The following is a 19,319-nucleotide window of genomic DNA, read 5'->3' as shown; positions in this document are numbered from 1 at the left end:
ACTTTGCACTTGAGAAGACAAAAGAAGCAGCCGTTAGACTCTGAGGGAGGGGCGCTGACCTGAAGGTGGGTCAGTAATATTGCTAGAAGTATGTGTGAGAAACTTCGCTTTGACTCTAATGTAGTTTTTAAGTTGGGCACTAGAAAGTTTTATTTTTATTTTTCTTGTAACCATTTCTGATCTTTATGCCTCATTACCTGTGCTCAAAATCTCTTTGTTGTTATTAAACTTGTTTTATTGTTTTATCTAATCCAGTGTGTTTAAATTGAAGTGTCTGGGTAACTCCATTTAAGGTGGCAAGCTGTTGTATATTATTCCCTTATAAGAATAATGGACTTAATATATTTGGACTGTCCAAGAGAGGCCTGGGCAGTACAAAACACATTTCTGGGGGGAAATCTGGGACTGGGAGAGTGTTGCGGTCATCCTGAAGTATAACCCAGACTGGTGAGAGTCAGAGTGTGACGGGCAGCTACAATTACACAAACACATCTAGGAGTGACCTGCGCGATGAAGGCTGTGAGCGGTCCAGGTTGAGAGATACAACAGTAAGGTACTGCAAGGCACTCTAGGTTGCGAGGCAAGGGTGACACCATCCCCATTAATCTGGATTGCACCCTGGTATGTCAGAGCCCCTTTAACTGCTGGTACCAGAAGCACGGTCTCCTGCATTGCCAGGAATAACATTACCGATAGGCTCAGCAAATCTCTTGCTGCTGCCAATGCCTCCAGTGTGGTCAGTACCAGGATGATCTCAGGTCACTGGGGTACCACAAATGTAGAAGACGCCCTGTGATGAAGCTGAGAAAACTCACACCAGCATGAAAAGGGTTAAAAAGAGAGCCTATGAGCCCAGCTAGCTCCACACCGCTACATCTTGGGCCAGTGCCTGGCCTGAAGGAGGAAGAAAAGGAGAGAATCTGGCTCAGTTTAAGGCTGACTAGCAAAGAAGCAGGAGATAGCTCTGTCTTTCTACATGAGGGGAGCATCACTACAAGCCTGACAGCCAGGACAGCCGCTGGAGGGAGAAGCACTGTGTCCCTGACCAAGAGAGACTGCTGAGGAGACTGGCGAGAACCCAGCACTGAGTGAACTGTACAATAAAGAAATTATGGGGCTAAACCCCTCCAATCTTATATCTGCTCTGCCCAGAAGGACTCGAGTCCACAGCAGAACGCCAACGAAAGGTCCACAAGAGGGCACTACTCCACACAAGCCACTACAAAAACTGTTTGGATTATTGGGGCCATGCCTCAAACTGAAGGAAATAGGTTGGAAGTAGCACAGGGTAGTGGACTTAGACTCCCTGGCAAGAGGAACTTGCCAGCATTGCTTCATACAGGGCCCTGGGCTGGAAATCAGTGAAGAGAGAGCGCCCAGGTCTCCCTACCACCCCTCCTTAAGGGCCGAGGCCCAGATGCAAGCAGAGGTCAGAAGGTTCCCAACTTAAGGTCAGGAACCAGGCACCTCAGCCAGGGAAGCAAGGGACCAGAAGTCAGGTGTGCTAACCGCTAGGCCACCCAGCCCTTCAAACACCCTATCACTCACCCTTTCGGGACCAAGACTCAACAGTGCCAGTTTCGGTGCTACCAGAGAAAAGGAGTGCTTGAGTTTTGGCTGCACTCTACTTTTAACCCCAAGCTTACAGAGGATCAGTGTCAGCAACCGGCCTGTCTAGAGGTCTTATGCCTCTTCTTAGGCACTGGGGAAGGCGAGCAGTGCCGGGTCTCAGGCATACTCCTGACCAATGTCAAAGCACTCAGCCAAAGTGCCAAGTCAGGATGGCTAGGCTCTGACAGAGGTCTCAAGGCCACCTTGACGGTGGTCTACTAGTTCTAAAATCCTGATAGTGAATTGAACTGTTTCTGGTCACATGCCTAACTAAAGATAATACTTCATTTGTTTAATAATTGAATTAGTTTTAAATGCAAAACATGTTTTGTTAAACTTTATATATCCAGCATTAGGTACCATAGTTTTATTTAACGAATAAAAAGATAAAATGCTGTTTTTGTGCACTTTTAATTGCATTTTTTAGCTTCTATCCAAATAGAGCTTGACACAAATCGCAAGTAAAAAAATTAATCTAGTAAATAAATGCATCATTCACAATTTCCTAATAAAAATGTAAAAATTAAGAAGCTGAACAAATGTGAATTAAGCTACATAACTGCCTAAATAATGTGTATAGATACAGTATATCCTCCTGGTTAGCAAAAAGAAGCAAAATTTATTGTAAAGGGATATTCAGTTGCAAACCAAAATGTTATCAGTCAACAAGAATAAACCTTTCATTAGGAAAACAGTTAAAAAGTACAAATGCAAAACAAGATTAAAAAAAAATATATCAGTGATTTAAATCAAGGTTTCCTGTTGGCTGATTTAAATCATGATTAAAATTGATTATTTAAATCAATTCACCTTATGCTGCCCCTCCTTCAGGAAGGGAAACCTGTCCCTGGAGAGGCTGGCAAAGATAGGAGTCAAAGGCATATTTGTTGGCATGGGCAAGAAGCTGAAAAGAAGGGGAGGACCACATATAGGGGACGTTTATAAATTGGACTGGGACATGCTACAGCTCCACTTTAGAACTTCCCCACAGTTAGTGGTGCTTCCCTATGTTTCTTAGATACAACCAATTATAAACAAAGAAACCACAAATTTAAAACTCACAAACCAGAACAAGAGACGAGGTAAAGAACACTGTTTGTATTATATATAAAATTCTGCACTACCATCTGTCCTCTGGATGGGTTGTGATGAATCTGTCTAGAGACAAGAAGTTAGCGTATCTTTAGGCACTTAAACTTGTGGTGGGGAATGCGGCATGTGTGGGAGGTGAGGCACAGTGGACAGAGGAGGGTGTGCAAACTATAAATAACCCATACCCTAGTCTTTAATGCACACGGCAGAGGCTATGAATGGATCCTTGAAGAGGAGTGGCATATTTATATTTAGATAGGAAAGTCAACAATTAGTTTTCATCAGTTTGTAAATAGAGATTTCTCTCTCTAAATTGGGAGTAATCCAACAGAATTAATCATCCTCGGCCAGATCATTCCCTCCAATGTTTGGAGGGAGGAAGAGAGAAGGAAGAGATTTTTGTGCCAAACTTCCAGATGGAATCCCTTGCAGTGGGTGCAGGCTTCGCAATGTTTCTTTGTCATGTGTTTATACCCTGTATGGAAACTAGCTCACATGCAGGGACTTTCCTTAGGGCATGGCTACACTTGCAGATGTAGAGGGCTATGAGTTAAACCCGCCTTCGGAGAGTGCAGTAGGGAAAGCAGTGCAGTCTGTCCACACTGACAGCTGCTTGTGCACTGGTGTGGCCACATTTGCGGTACTTGCAGCGGCATTGGGAGCGGTGCATTATGGGCAGCTATCCCAGCATGCAAGTGACTGCAACGTGCTTTTCAAATGGGGGGGTGGGGTGGAGTTTGACAGGGAGTGTGTTGTGTGTATGTGGAGGGAGAGAGAGTGGGTTTTGGGGGGGGCAGAGAGCATGTCAGCATACTGTCTTGTAAGTTTTTGTGCATTTTAAATTGAATTTTTATCCATATAACTATCATAGAATATCAGGGTTGGAAGGGACCTCAGGAGGTCATCTAGTCTAATCCCCTGCTCAAAGCAGGACCAATCCCCAGACAGATTTTTTCCCCAGATCCCTCAAGGATTGAAATCACAACGCTGGGTTTAGCAGGCCAATGCTCAAACCACTGAGACAGCAGCAGACTCTCCCCCCTCCCCCCATTCCACTCACTCACCATTCCACACTAATCTCTCTCGTAGCACACTTATCTGTCTTGGAGCAGATAAGCAGCTGGCTGTCAGAAACGGAGCATTCAAACGGCATATCTGCATTCCTACAGCGAGTTCAAAACAATGAGAAGAGAGGCCACTTGACTTAAGGGGATTATGGGACATTTCCTGAGGCTCATCAGAGCGCAGTAATGCAACATCTCGTCCACACTGGCGCCGCGGTGCTTCAGCGGGGGCGCAGCAAACGTTATTCCACTCGCCGAGGTGGAGTACCAGCAGCGCTGTAGCCACGGAGTCAGCGAGTTCTACGTGCCTTGCCAGTGTGGACGGGTAGTGAGCTAGTGCGCCCGGGGCTCCTTTATTGCGCTGTAACTCTCAAGTGTAGCCAAGCCCTTAGCTTCTATACAGGGCATAAACACAAGACCAAAAATCCACCCTATTTTCACCACTGAAGAATTTTGCATCCACATCAAGTCATATGATGAACCAAGGGAAAAGAAACAAACATTGCAAACCAACACAAGACTATTCTATCCGGGCATTGGATTAGAGTGAGCCATTGATCTACCAGCTTTAGTCAAAGTTCTCTAATTTTTATAGAGGTACATATCTCAATGTGTAATTTCAATCATTATACTGAACTCTGGTATCACACCGTGAAAAGTGAAAGACTAGAACAGAACTGAAAATGAAAGAAGTAACAAAAAGACAGGAGGGATTTTCCAAGTAGCTGGTGGTAAACAATGCTTCTGAGAGATGGCAATGTTCTTTTCCATTTGGAAAAAGAGTTTATTGTCATGTTTCCAACAGAGTTTAAAATTTTGTTTATTCCCTTATATTTGCATCACAAATCATTCATGTCAGCACATCTGTGGTAATAAGATAAGATGTGTTAGTTTGTGTTCCTTCAGCTGACTCTAAACACAACTTTGCCTTGGTCCTATAATGAAAATAGCTATTGATGTTTTATTATTTAATGGTGAAAGAATGTTGGAGATAGTTATTTAAGGGTATTAATTTCATTTTTGTCAGTAAGGGAATTCTTTCCCCAAACCCCCAAAAACATCACTCTTAAATGGGCAGTGTGCAAAAGTGATAAAGACAAGGGACTGGAGGTGAAGCATGAAGTTTTATTCCTTTCTGCTATCAATCCAAGTATTCAACAACAACTGCCTCCAGTTTCCTCTTTTTGTCTGTGTATTCTTTTTCATTTCTGTCAATCTCACCCCATCCTGAATTACTGCCCCTTTGCTCATCAAGGGTCTTCCAAAAACAAAACAAAACTCCACACCATTTCCCCTACCAGTTTAACTTTCTCCTCCTATCAAAGGCTCTTATCACAGTGTTAGACTGTTTCCAGAGCTTACCAAGATTGCTATTTCAGTCTGCCACAGAAAATCTCTACATACAAGAAGTGTACCCTCCACCCCATCAACTGGTTGTGCTCATTTTGGCCTAGAAAAAACAAACTCAAACATACTGGCACCAGACTACCAAGTCAACACATCACCACTGATTAGAAAGAAATGAGGCAAACTACTCATCTGTTCCCTCAGCAACCTCTTCCCCTGCAATTGGTCTCTTCTGCTTCCTGCCTCTTTTCTCCTTCTGAGCACCTCAATCATTTTGCTGCTGATACACACAGTGCCTCCACATGGGGGGTGGAACAGTGTGTGCAGGAACAGCACAGTTACAATCCTCTGCTGTGGAGGAGCTCTCAGTAATTTAAATACCACAAAAGGATGGGCATTTGGGAACAATTAAGGCTTGTCTACATAACCCGCTGGATCGACAGGCAGCGATCGATCCAGCGGGGGGGGTCAATTTATCACATCTAGTCTAGACGCGATAAATCAACCGTTGAGCACTCTCCCGTTGACTCCGGTACTCCACCAAGACGAGAGGCACAGGCGGAGTCGACGGGAGAGCGTCAGCCATCAATTTACTGCAGTGAAGACACCCCGGTAAGTAGACCTAAGTACGTCGACTTCAGTTACGTTATTCACATAGCTGAAGTTGCGTAACTTAGATCGCTCTCCCTCCCCCCCAGTGTAGATCAGGCCTAAGATTCCCACTACACTACCTCCAATTTGACTTCAATATTTAGTATCCAGAGTCTACCTGTTTAGTAGAAATTTTATACGCCCTAAAAATATTAACCCAAGTTAATTGTGCCTTAAAATATTCACAAGGAAGATTAAGGCTACATGCCTCCTGACAAACAGGACTGCTTTCTGGAGGAGTATTCTGGTTGGAGATAGTGAAGGATGGCATCCTCTGCCTTTGTTGAAGCTGGTACCTGAATGGCTTCAAGTATAGTGCTGGTATTCTTGATTACCTCAGCATCTCCCTGGAATCCTTGAGAGAATAGAGCACTGCCTCCATTCAGATAAGAGCTCCATTCCCTTGAAGGTAAGTTCTCTATTGTTGCCAGAAACATTCTAGTAAGTGACTTTAGTTCACTCAAAGGAATGTTTGCTCTAACAGCAGATTTCAAGAAGATATTGCATAGCATCCACAGAGAGCAAGTTTAAAACTGCAACTATCCACATCAGAAAGTTAATTCTAAGAATTATGTTTATTCTCTCTGGGAACAGAAAAAACACACATACATACAATATTCATGTCTATGTTGCCAACTCACAATTTTATCAGGAATTTCAGAATTTTCTTCTTAAAGCTTCAGCTCCTAGCTACTTGAGAGTACATGAGAATCTCAGCTTTCATTAAAAATAACTTTCTAGCCCTCACAGTTGTGGAGAAAGACTTGAAAACACAAACCCCAAAGGATCAAAAGCCAGAAGGCAAATAAAAAGAACCCACAATTATGTAACTTTTAAGCTAACCTAATGAAGTTTTGGGGCAGTCATGATTTTTGACTGTGTGGATTTGGCAATACTGCCAATCAAAGCAGCCCAAATTCTGAATGTCATATACTCAAACTGCTCACCAACAAGCTGCAGACCAGAAATTTGCAGAAATCATTTGACAAGTAATTTCAAACAAATTCAAGAAAACTGTGATCCATTAGATAAACAGAAATAAGAGGCAAATTTTACATCTTCATAGCTCCCGAAACTACAAAGGATAAAAACAGATATCTCTGGAACATTTGGTGTTGTCTCAAACCAAGCAGACCCACTTGGGGAAACCCGCATCATAAGAATGATGGACAAGTCATATACATTTTTAGAAGTCATTCTCCCCCCCCTCCCCATCTTATATTATCCACAAATGAGTCTCCTCTTATCTGCTAGATGTACAGCTGAGGGAAAGACCTGGTCTAATATACTTCACTCTCTACAGACAGCAGCACAAGAAGGCTGTTTTATCTCTAAGGATCTGCACCACCTTTCTTTTTACCATCAGGAGAAATACCTCAAGTGTTTGTCAAATTGTCTGAATATTGGTGTGGAGTATGAATATATGGGCTTCCACAGGTCTTCAGCCCTTATATGGCCTAAAAGAGATCCCAAGCCAAGCACCAAATGCAGAAGTTCCTTGCAGTGGGAGTCATGGGAATAAAAGTTCTGGCTCTTCTCAGGGGCCCTGACCTAGTGACTATACTCCTGGCTTCCTCCCTCTCCCAGCACAATTCCTGTCTCCAGTTTACACAATCCCTTGGAAACTGGCCACTCAGCAAAGCACAATATATCTCAGGATTAGCCAGTTTCCTAAGGGTTATAATAAAAAGCTTCATGGTCAAATAGATGGGTTGGGAAAATGGGAGGTTGTTTTTGATTGGGTTTTTTTGTTTGTTTTGTTTTGTTTTTTAAGCGGGTTGATTTGGCCATGTTTGGCCATCTTTAGACAGTAGAAGATTATTACTATCTCTATTAAGAGTGGCTCCCAAAAAATGGGTTGTTTTCCACAAATAGATGTTTTTATTAGGTGATGCTCTAGAACAGTGGCTATCTGTGACGGGTTGGATCACAGAAACCCCCTTGGGAGCTGCCACCTAATGTGCAAAGACTACCTCTGCTCCTGTTTTCCCTGCCAGCTCAGGACTCCAGCACCCTGTCTTGCTGAGCCAGCCACTCCTGTCTGACTCCAACACAGACCCAGGGTCTGAATCACTTGTCCCAAAGCTGCAAGTTTACCTGAAAACAGCTCACAGTAGTGTGCTTGTCTCTAGCACTCAGATGCCCAACTCCCAATGGGGTCTAAACCCAGATAACTCTGTTTTACCCTGCATAAAGCTTATGCAGGGCAAACTCAAATTGTTCGCCCTCTATAACACTGATAGAGAGATATGCACAGTTGTTTGCTCCCCCAGGTATTAATACATACTCTGAGTAAATTATTAAATAAAAAGTTATTTTATTAAATACAGACAGTAGGATTTAAGTGGTTCCAAGTAGTAACAGACAGAACAAAGTATGTCACCAAGCAAAATAAAATAAAATGCGCAAATCTATGTCTAATCAAACTAAATACAGATAATCTCACCCTCAGAGATGCTTCAGTAAGTTTTTCTCAGACTGGACACCTTCCAGGCCTGGGCACAATTCTTTCCCCTGGTACAGCTCTTGTTCCAGCTCAGGTAATAGCTAGGGGATTCTTCATGATGGCTTCTCTCCCCTTTGTTCTGTTCCACCCCTTTATATATCTTTTGCATAAGGCGGGAACCCTTTGTCCCTCTGGGTTTCCACCCCCCCTCACTGGAAAAGCACCAGGTTAAAGATGAATTCCAGTTCAGATGACATGATCACGTCACTGCAAGACTTCATTGCCCACTTGCCAGCACACACATATACAGGAAGACTAACAGGTAAACACAACCATCTGCAGACAATGGTCCTGGTTAATGGGAGTCATCAAGATTCCAAACCATCATTAATGGCCCACACTTTACATAATTACAATAGGCCCTCAGAGTTACATTTTATATTTCTAGTTTTAGGTACAAGAGTGGTACATTTATACAAATCAGATGATCATACTCAGTAGATTATAAGCTTTGTAATGATACCTTACAAGAGACCTTTTGCATGAAGCATATCCCAGTTACGTTACATTCACTTATTACCGTATTTTCTCTAAAACTATCCCAGTTACATTATATTGACTTATTATCAAGTTTTTATAAAACCATATAGACTGCACAACGTCACACTATCAACTGTTCCTGACTACTGTACCCCTTTCAGGAGTCTGATTTGTCTTGCGTACTTCCAAGTTATACCTCGCTTAAAAACTACTTGCTTACAAAATCAGACATAAAAATACAAAAGTGTCACAGGACACTATTACTGAAAAATTGATTACTTTCTCATTTTCACCATATAATTATAAAATAAATCAATTTGAATTAGGGCTGTTAAGTGATTAAAAAAATTAATCGTGCTGTTAAAGAACAATAGAATACCATTTATTTATATATTTTTGGGTGTTTCTACATTTTCAAATATATTGATTTCAATTACAACACAGAATACAAAATGTACAGTACTCACTTTATGTTTATTTTTATTACAAATATTTGCACTGTAAAAAAAAGAAATAGTATTTTTCAATTACCCCATTACAAGTATTGTAGTGCAATCTCTATCACGAAAGTTGAACTTACACATGTAGAATTATGTACAAAAAACCTGCATTCAAAAAATAAAATATAAAACTTTAGAGCCTACAAGTCCAGTCAGTCCTACTTCTTGTTCAGCCAATCGCTCAAACAAGTTTGTTTACATTTGCAGGAGATAATGCTGCCCTCTTCTTGTTTACATCACCTGAAAGCGAGAATAGGAGTTCGCATGTCACTGTCATAGCCAGTGTCGCAAGATATTTACATGCCAGATGCACTAAAGATTCATATGTCCCTTGATGCTTCAACGACCATTCCAGAGGTCATGGGTCCATGTCAATGACGGGTTCTGCTCGATAACAATCCACAGCAGTGCGGTCCGACGCATGTTCATTTTCATCATCTGAGTCAGATACCACCAGTAGAAGATTGACTTTCTTTTTTGGTGGTTCAGGTTATGTAGTTTCTGCATTGGAGCGTTGCTCTTTTAAGACTTCTGAAAGCATACTCCACACCTAGTCCCTCTCAGATATTGGAAGGCACTTCATTTTCTTAAACCTTGGGTCGAGGGCTGTAGTTATCCTTAAAAATCTCACATTGGTACCTTCTTTGTGTTTCGTCAAATCTACAGTGAAAGTGTTCTTAAAACGAACAACATGTGCTGGGTCATCATCCGAGACTGCTTTAACATGAAATATACATCAGAACATGGGTAAAACAGAGCAGGGGACATACAATTCTCCCCAAAAGGAGTTCGGTCACAAATGTAATTAATGCATTATTTTTTTAAATGAGCGGCAGCATCAGCATGTCCTCTGGAATGGTGGCCGAAGCATGAAAGGGCATATGAATGTTTAGAACATCAGGCACATAAATACCTTGCAATGCTGGCTACAAAAGTACCACGCGAACACCTGTTATCACTTTCAAGTGACACTGTAAATAAGAAGCGGGCAGCATTATATCCTGTAAATGTAAACAAATGTCTTTGTCTCAGCGGTTGGCTGAACAAGGAGGACTGAGTGGACTTGTAGGCTCTAAAGTTTTACAGTTTTGTTTTTGAGTGCAGTTTTGTAACAAAAAAAAAATCTACATTTGTAAGTTGCACTTTCACGATAAAGAGGTTGCATTACAGTACTTGTATGAGGTGAACTGAAAAATACTATTTATGTTATCATTTTTACAGTGCAAATATTTATATTATTATTTGTGATTACAAAGTGAGCACAGTATATTTTTTATTCTGTGTTGTAATTGAAGCCCATATATTTGAAAATGCAGAAAAACATCCAAAAATATTTAATACATTTCAACTGGGATTCTATTGTTTAACAGTGTGATTAAAACTGTGATTAATCATGATTAATTTTTTTAATCATGATTTTTTTTTGAGTTAATGGCATGAGTTAACTGCAATTAATCGACAGCCCTAATTGGAATATAAATTATTGTACTTACATTTCAGTGTATAGTATATAGAGCAGTATAAACAAGTCATCTGTATGAAATTTTAGTTTGTACTGACTTCACTAGTGCTTTTTGTGTAGCCTGTGGTAAAACTAGGCAAATATCTAGATGAGTTGATGTACCCCCTGGAAGACCTCTGCGTATCCCCAGGGGTACATATCCCCCTGTTGAGAACCACTGATCTAGAACTCCACTGTGCTGTGCCATGTCAATCTCTGAAATTGTCACTAATGTAAAAAGCTAAAATAGACTGCATGACTACTACACTACATCCTCTTAGGGAAAATTGATGTGGAGGCAGTGGGGTTGAAACCCATCTCTTATTGACTACAAGTCATTCTTTGTTTTGAGTTAAGCAGCTAGCTCTTTCAAATACATTAGACCAAAAAGGTAAACCCCTAAGGACACCAGTCCACTCTCCTTTCCATTAATGTATGGAACTTCCATTAGTACTGGAAGATGTATGCACGAGTGCATGGGTGTTGAGAGTTTAGACACCTTCCCCTCCTCATTTATGAAAAACAACAAAAAATTCATTACCATTCACATAAAGCCATGCCATTAAAACAAAAAAACAAAACACATGTACAATACACAGATATTTGGCATTTCTCTCAAGTCATACCGGCTAGTTCTCCACAAGATCATGGAGATGCCCTACTGACCTAGAAGTAATAGACATCTGACCTCATTACTCCCATGCAACGTAGTAGGGAAAGAGGACACCAGAGCTGGAGAAAAACACCAGCAACTAAAATTTGCATTTGCTCAGGCTCACCCTGTCTCCCTTTCAAGGAGCAAAGCCAGCTAGACATCTGTCCCATGCAGCAGAAGTCAGCCCTGAAGTCTAACACCTAGAAGAAGCATAGAGTTAACCAGGTATGTCTATACTGCAAATTAAAACCCGTGGCAGTGAGCCTCAGAATCCCCGTCAATTGACTGGGGCTTGCAGAGCTAGAAATAGCAGAGCAGATGTTGGGGTTTGGGCTGGAGCCCAGGCTCTGAAACCTAGAGAGGGTGGAGTGTCTTGGAGCCTGGGCTCCAACCCAAGCAGGAAGGTCTATCTGTACTACTATTTTTAGCTCCACAGCCCAAGCTCTGGCAGCCCAAGTCAACTGACCTGGGCGCACAGACTCAGAGACACAAGTTTCCCTTTGCCATGTAGAGATATCCACAGCGTCTCCAGGGAGTAAGGCAAGTCTGCCCTCTTCTTTCATTCCCACAAAAAGGTAAAGGCAAAGAGGCTAGTAACCTTACATGCCTTCTAATTCCATTCCTGCCCATTTCCTTTTTGACTGAAGAATATAGTTTTAGGGAGAGATTGGGAAAGCCAGAGTCTGTAAAACTGTAGAAATTGGACAGGATAAAAAAAATAATGAATAAAATAAAATACCAGCTGGCTCAGAGAGCAAATGCAGTATATAAAACTCTTGAGTAAGAAGTCCTTTTAGTTGTACATACAACCCTCAGCCTTTGAACATACTCAGCAATTTTTTTTATGACTTCCCTCAGATATATTTGTAATTTTATGAGTGTATACAATAGGTTAGAGAGAGAGAAATCAGTTGCATCAAAAATATGAATCATCCCAAACACTGAATGTGAACAGACTTACCCTGATTAGTTATACAATTCCAAGAAGGCCAAATATGTCTCCTAGTATCACACTGATGCCACACATCCAAACTATTGTTACATGGCAGTGATACCCGTTCAAGATTGACCAATTCACACAGATTCCATCTCACAGCGGATTTCCCATTCTATAAGCAGTCTCACTTTTCCTTACAATTGCACTTGGTGGAAAGTTTTTAGCATTAATAGCATGATTTAATAATTTTCATACCAAGAATAAAAATGTCACAACTGAGGTATAAAAAACAGTTACTAACCTTCCATAACTGTTGATGTGTTACTCATGTCCATTCCATGTTAGGTGTGTGCACGCCATGTGCGCTGTTGCCAGAGATTTTCCCCACAGTGGTATCTGTAGGGGCCAGCTCTAGCACCCTCTGGAGCCCCATCCCAGGGACCAGGGCATGCCCTGTCCCAGCGATGATGTCCCCTGAGGGGACCGTTATCTAACTCTGCTAACTATACGTGACTAACACTAACTACGTACAAAAACAGTCAAATTCAACCGCTGGAGAAGTCTTGCAAACACAAGGGAGAGAAAGTCGTTCCAGCAACCGTCACAGGCGGTAAGAAGGAACTGGAAGGGCGTGGGGCCAGCAGCATCCCTTATGCCAGCATATGGGAGTGGGACTCCAAGGGTCACTAGAGCCAGCCCTATGGATACTACTGGGGGGGAAAAAATCTCTGGCAACAGCGCATGCGGCATGCGCACACCTAAAATGGAATGGACATGAGCAAGCCCTCGAAGAAGAATGTTTAGGATTGACTAATACTTCAACATTACCAAAACAGGTTAAACAATGGGTCTCAAAACACAATACACGATATGTTCTCAGAGTCTAATATAATCCGGGATTCTTTTGTTGAATTAATTTGAGTCTTAAATCCTAAGTAGAAGATGCAACCTCAATATATATTTTGCTCCAAACATCCATGGCTATTTCCAAAATTTTCTCCCCAGAGTCTTACGTAACTTTGAAATCCAGAGTAGACAAGTTAGCCACACTGCTTCATTAGACACATAGGCGCATTTTTGGTTGCGTTTTCCTGAGATGCATCATCGTTATATGATCCTATTTTTTCAATTCATATTTAAATACCACCATACAAATGTAGAATAGCAATTGTGAATTATTTTGTTGCCATTATTTGAGTTTCTTCTTTTCCCTCTCCAGATCACTAGATTTGCCTTTTTGATAACGCACAAGACAAGTTCTGTTGCACTTGTGATTGTACCATAAATATAAGTCTGAAAAAATCAGTTACACACATCCTATTTCTACAAACTGAAGTCTCATATACATTAATTACTATATACATTGCAGTTTCTCCTGGAAAGGGTACTTGTGAATTAGTTTTTATTTTGTAATACTAATTAGGTTCCGCAAAGAAAACTTCAAATAAATTTGACTTTTTCCTGGAGCTGTGTCATGATATTTGAAGTCTCAAAAACATTAATAAAATACTAATAAAACACAAGTTGTAGCATATAATGCAACTTGGAGCTGTATGCATAAGTTATTCACTCAGTCAAGTTTCATAAATGCATTGTTGGCATTTTGTTTTAAAAAACAAGCAGAAGACACTACATGCAATTAGACATTCAAAGAAGAACAATCTGCAAGCACACTTTCTAAAGAAGATTGGTAATTCCTTCATATTTATCAGCACAGACTTTCCTCAAAAGCATAAAAAGACTGTACTCTTGCTTTATACTTCAAAAATACTTAATTATCCAGCCTTTTAATATCCCTGACAGAATATACCTTCTCTTTACAACTGAACTTACATCCATTTCATATCTGATATTCACTTCACAATTATAGTCAGAAGACTAAGCAGAAACAAGGAGAGTATCAACTTGCCATTTAGATTTGTTTTAGATGAATTTTGCTCTCTTTCACAAGCTCCCTCACATTGTATTTTAACTAGATATTTGTAAAACGCCAACCAGGGTGGTGTCTAGGCACCAGAAGAGCAAGTCAAGGGCATAAGATAATCCCAAACAGGAATTCTGCACAGGTTGCTGTTACTTCGGGCAGGTCTACACTACAGGACTAAGTCAATCTAAGTTACGCAACTACAGCTACGTGAAAAATGTAGCTGGAGTTGACGTACCTTAGGTCAACTTATTGTGGTGTTTACACCGCGCTGGGTCGACGGTAGAAACTCTCCCGTCAACTTTCCTTATGCTTCTCGTTCCGGTGGAGTACCAGAGTTGACGGGAGAGCGATCAGTAGTCGATATAGCGGGTCTTCACTAGACCCGCTAAATCGACCCCCCAATGGATCGATCGCCGCGCGTCAATCCCCTGGTAAGTGTAGACAAACCCTTAGAAGGTGAGCATTTCTTTTTCCTTTTGTATTTGTAAAAACGGTGTGAACAAAAGTGACTGACTGCGATTCATGGGGACGACCAAGGCCTTATCTACATTAGAAAAGGTTAGCTATACCGGCAAACCACACCCCATCTCCTGCACGGGGAGTGGGGGAGGAGGCGGAGCGAGGGGAAGACAGCTTATACTAACACTTTTCCCAGGATAGCTTATGTCAGTTCCCCAAATGAAATAAATTACTTTGGCAAACGGACTTTTTTGCCAGGATAACTGAGCCTACTCTATGACTCTTTGCTGGTATAAAAACATTATAAAGAATAACACTCCTAATCAATATTATTATATAGGGTGACCAGACGTCCCGATTTTATCGGGACTGTCCCGATATTTGCTCGTTTGTCCCGCGTCCCGACCAATGTTTGGTCGGGACACTGGACAAACAAGCAATTTTTGCCCTCCACTCCGGCTCATGCCCCCTCCCTTGCCCCAACTCTGCCCCCTCCTTCCCCCGTTGGATAGCTCCCCAAATCCCTGCCCTGGCCCCACCCCCTCACTGCCCCATTGGATCCCTCCCCAAATCCCTGCGTCTTCTCAAAGCACGCCGCATTCCTCCCCCTTCCCAGGCAAGCGCAGGAGGGAGGAGGCCCGGGTCCGGCCTGGGGAACCGGCTCCCTACGCGCCCATGGGTGGGGGGGCAGCACCTCCGCCATGTGCGCCCCAGCCCCGGAGGGGTGTAGTTAGCGCTGGGTGCCAGGTGCATGCCTCTGCCTGACACGCAGCGAGGGAGAGGCGGAGGAGCGGCTGGAAGGGCCGGTCAGGCGGCGGCTCCGCCGCGGTGCTGGGGATTATTAGAATCTGTGAGTCTGTCTGCCTCCGGGGGGCAGGGCGGGGGGAGCAGTGCGTGCCTGGCTGGGTGTGCGACCCTAGGTGAGGAGATCCCGTCCCGCGATGCTTGGGCGACTCCCGGCCTGGGGGCCGCGGCAAGGTCCCGCTTCTCCAGCGGGGTGTAGCCCAGTGGCACGAAGGTCGCTACAGCTCCGCACTCCCAGGCCCGCGGGGAGCTGGAGCCCGCCAGGGAAGGGGCTGCCCCACGCTGGCGCGCCCGCGGCCAGCCCAGGCCAGTCTCCACGCAGGGACCTGGCGGGGGCGCTCCCCCTTTCCGTCCCCATCTCCGCGGCATCAGGGTGTCAGTCCTCAGGCTCCAGGCGGGGGTTGTTGCGTCCCGGGACCCGCTGTTTACATTTGCGTGTGGCCGGCGCCAGCCTAGGCGCTTCCTGCTTGTTCGTGCTTTTTTTTTTTTTTTTTTCTTTTCTTTTCTCCCCACCGGCTTTTTTTATTTTTTGGCTCCGCCCCCTTCCCCCCCGTCCCGATATTTCGCCTCTGTAATCTGGTCACCCTATTATTATACCAGCTAAAAGACCTACCGTAGATATGGCCGAAACCTGCTTTTTGACTTTGTCTGAAGTGCTGACAGCTACCTTACAATAAAATCCATCCATTTCACACACATTCCTTAGTGTGAATGTAGTTGAATAAAGATGCCTTACAGCTTATTCCCCTATACCAGTATAAATCACCTTTATATTGGCATAACTGCATTCACAAGAGCGTTATATTGCTTTAACTATTCTGGTATACATTTTATTTATTTAGATTTAAAATATTAAAGACACCTAGCCCTGGCTCTAAGAGCCTTAATTATAAAATAAATGCATTTAAATTAAATCTCATCATCACTGAAATCACTTCTCCAGGAACTCAGCTAGCCAGCCAGTCATCATCTAGGAAGCATACCCTCAGCCTTTTCCAAAGACCCTATCAAACAAGGATCTTTAGCAGCATGCCCAGGAAGTCCCCAGATTCAGGCCAAGAAGGGGGAGCAAGTTTCAGACACAGAGCCCTCCTAGGAGAATGTTCTAACAGCCAGCCCCTTTCTTTTATAAGAAAGGGGATCCAATTTGAGAACCCCTGCTAATCAAAGCAGTAGCAATATGGCATAGGGAGCCAGGCAGTCTCAGGTCACAACCAACACATTAAACTCCATCTGAAACTAAATGGGCAACCAGTGCAGATCCCAGAATACTGATGTTATGTGCTCCCAGTGAAATGACCCACTCAATAAGCAAGCCATTGTATTCTACACCAACTTCAGTCTCCAAATGGTTTAAAGGGGGGGGGGATAGCTCAGTGGCTTGAGCATTGGCCTGCTAAACCCAGGGTTGTGAGTTCAATCCTTGAGGGGGCAATTTAGGGATTGGTGGGGAGGGGGCAGAAACTGTCACGGACAGTACTTGGTCCTACTATTGAAGGCAGGGGGGGACTGGACTCAATGACCCTCAAGATCCCTTCCAGTTCTATGAGATACGTATATCTCCATATATTATATTATAAGATGCAGTCCCCATGCAGAGCACACTGCAGTAGTCTAATATTAGAGGTGACAAAAGATAGATAACAGTAGGAAGCATCACATCTCAAAGGAAAGATCGCAACTTCCGGGCCAGATGCAGTGAAAAGCTGACTGGGTCACTGCTGTAATATGACTGTCAAACAACAACAACAACTGGGGGTCTAAAAATCACCCCTCAGTCGCAAACACTAATAACTAATAGCAGATGTGCTCTTTTAATCATGGAGGCTGATAATATACCTTCAACATCTCTTCCAGTTGCTTATTCCAACCCATCATTGTCAGTCTTATCTGAGTGGAGCCTCAGCCAGCTTACTCTCACCCATGCTCCACTCTCAATTAGACACTGACTGAGGAGCTGAATTGCATCATCCCAGACAGATGAGAGAGAAGCCTACAGTTGGGTGTCATCAGCACACTGAAAAAGCTTAACCCCATATTTCATTTTAACCCTCCTAATGGCCCCATATACACGTTGAACAAGAGGGGTGAAAAATGGTACTGTGCAGCACCCCACACATGACAGCTCTCCAAGAAGAGGGGCAATTGCCCACAACTACCCATTGAGATCTGTCCAAGAGGGGAAAAAAACAAAGCCATTGAAGAGCAGTTCCATCCACCCCATAAGGTTTCAGAGGAGAGTCAGCATCACCTTAACATATCAAAGATAGTTGATAGATCTATTATCTCCAGCATGGACACCTGGTCTTCATCTATTGTCAGGAGATGGACCAATGCAATGTCTATGCAACAGGCAGGACTATATCAGATTGATAAGGGTCAAAGAGATAAAAGGCATCTAGGTACGATGGGAGTTGTCCCACCACAATCTTACCTAAGTGACAGGGAATCTGCCCTATTCTAATCATAATATATTTCTATACCAATCCAAAGTAGTCTTCCTCTCTTCATAATTTACCAACTTTATTTTACTGTGTCTAATGAGCTATAAAAACATAATGGGAATTTTATTTAGCAATTAAAGTACACTGTATACTTTTAGAAACAGATTTACATAGAAAGTTTTGTATTCTCTACTCTACATCTTATTCAATTATTACAACCTTACAGAAATACCTAAGTGTTGTCAGTTATTAATCATGTGTGCAAGAGAACTGTGATGAATTTCATCTTAATACATTACTGATACTCCTACTTAAGTTTACCTTTATATTTTTAACTTTTGTATCAAAATTCAAATTACAAGAGGCAGTAAATGGGGAAGAAACTCAACTGAAACTTTATCTTAATTTAAGAATAAAAATTTTAAATATTTTTAATCGTATTCATTTTTCACAGTACATAGACATTTCTCATTTGAAGGACCTTATTAATTTTAACTTTAGAACATCTGGTAAATAGCAAGCAAACATATCACTGACTGAGTGGGGAATAACCAGTCCTTATATGGGTATATTTATATAGAGAGCTTTTATTTACACCAAATAATCTTTTTACTGCATAATGGATCTAAATTATAACAGTCCCTATGACATATTCTCCTTATAACTTAATTTATTAAGTTCACTGGACAGGCATCATAAGAAAAGTAATGTCCTCTTTGTGATAAGAATACTTATTACAAAAATAAGAGTTTCAGAGTAGCAGCCGTGTTAGTCTGTATCAGCAAAAAGAACAGGAGTACTTGTGGCACCTTAGAGACTAACAAATTTATTTGAGCATAAGCTTTTGTGGGCTACATCCCACTTCTTCGAAAAATAGTTTCAGGAGGCATTTTTAAGTATCTTCTCAAAAATTTCTTGCTCATTTTCTTTTACAACACTGTCAAATATAGGACTGTAAAAGACTCTCAAAACAGAAACATGTCTTCGAAGTGGGATGTAGCCCACGAAAGCTTATGCTCAAATAAATTTGTTAGTCTCTAAGGTGCCAAAAATAAGAGTGAGATTCCACATCCACACACACACTCAGCTGGAATTGATATGCAAACTAGATACAATCAATTTAGGATTGAATAAGGACTGTGAATGGCTGAGCCATTACAAACATTGAATCTATCTCCCCTTGTAAGTATTCTCACACTTCTTATCAAACTGTCTGTACTGGGCTATCTTGATTATCACTTCAAAAGTTTTTTTTCTCTTACTTAATTGGCCTCTCAGAGTTGGTAAGACAACTCCCACCTGTTCATGCTCTCTGTATGTGTGTATATATATCTCCTCAAT

At 42.2% G+C, this 19,319-nt stretch overlaps 1 protein-coding gene across 2 annotated transcripts in view; it reads right to left on the bottom strand.

Annotated features, from left to right (window-relative positions):
- The window catches only part of LOC113407498 (ras-specific guanine nucleotide-releasing factor RalGPS1), a 287,535-nt gene that overhangs the window by 259,759 nt on the left and 8,457 nt on the right, over positions 1-19,319 (bottom strand). The window lies entirely within an intron of this gene.

Source organism: Terrapene carolina, unplaced genomic scaffold (genome assembly GCF_002925995.2).
Source record: "Terrapene carolina triunguis isolate 2854851 unplaced genomic scaffold, T_m_triunguis-2.0 Scaffold212, whole genome shotgun sequence".
Classification (NCBI taxonomy): Eukaryota; Metazoa; Chordata; order Testudines; family Emydidae; genus Terrapene; species Terrapene triunguis.
This window is presented reverse-complemented; position numbering and strand designations above follow the sequence as displayed.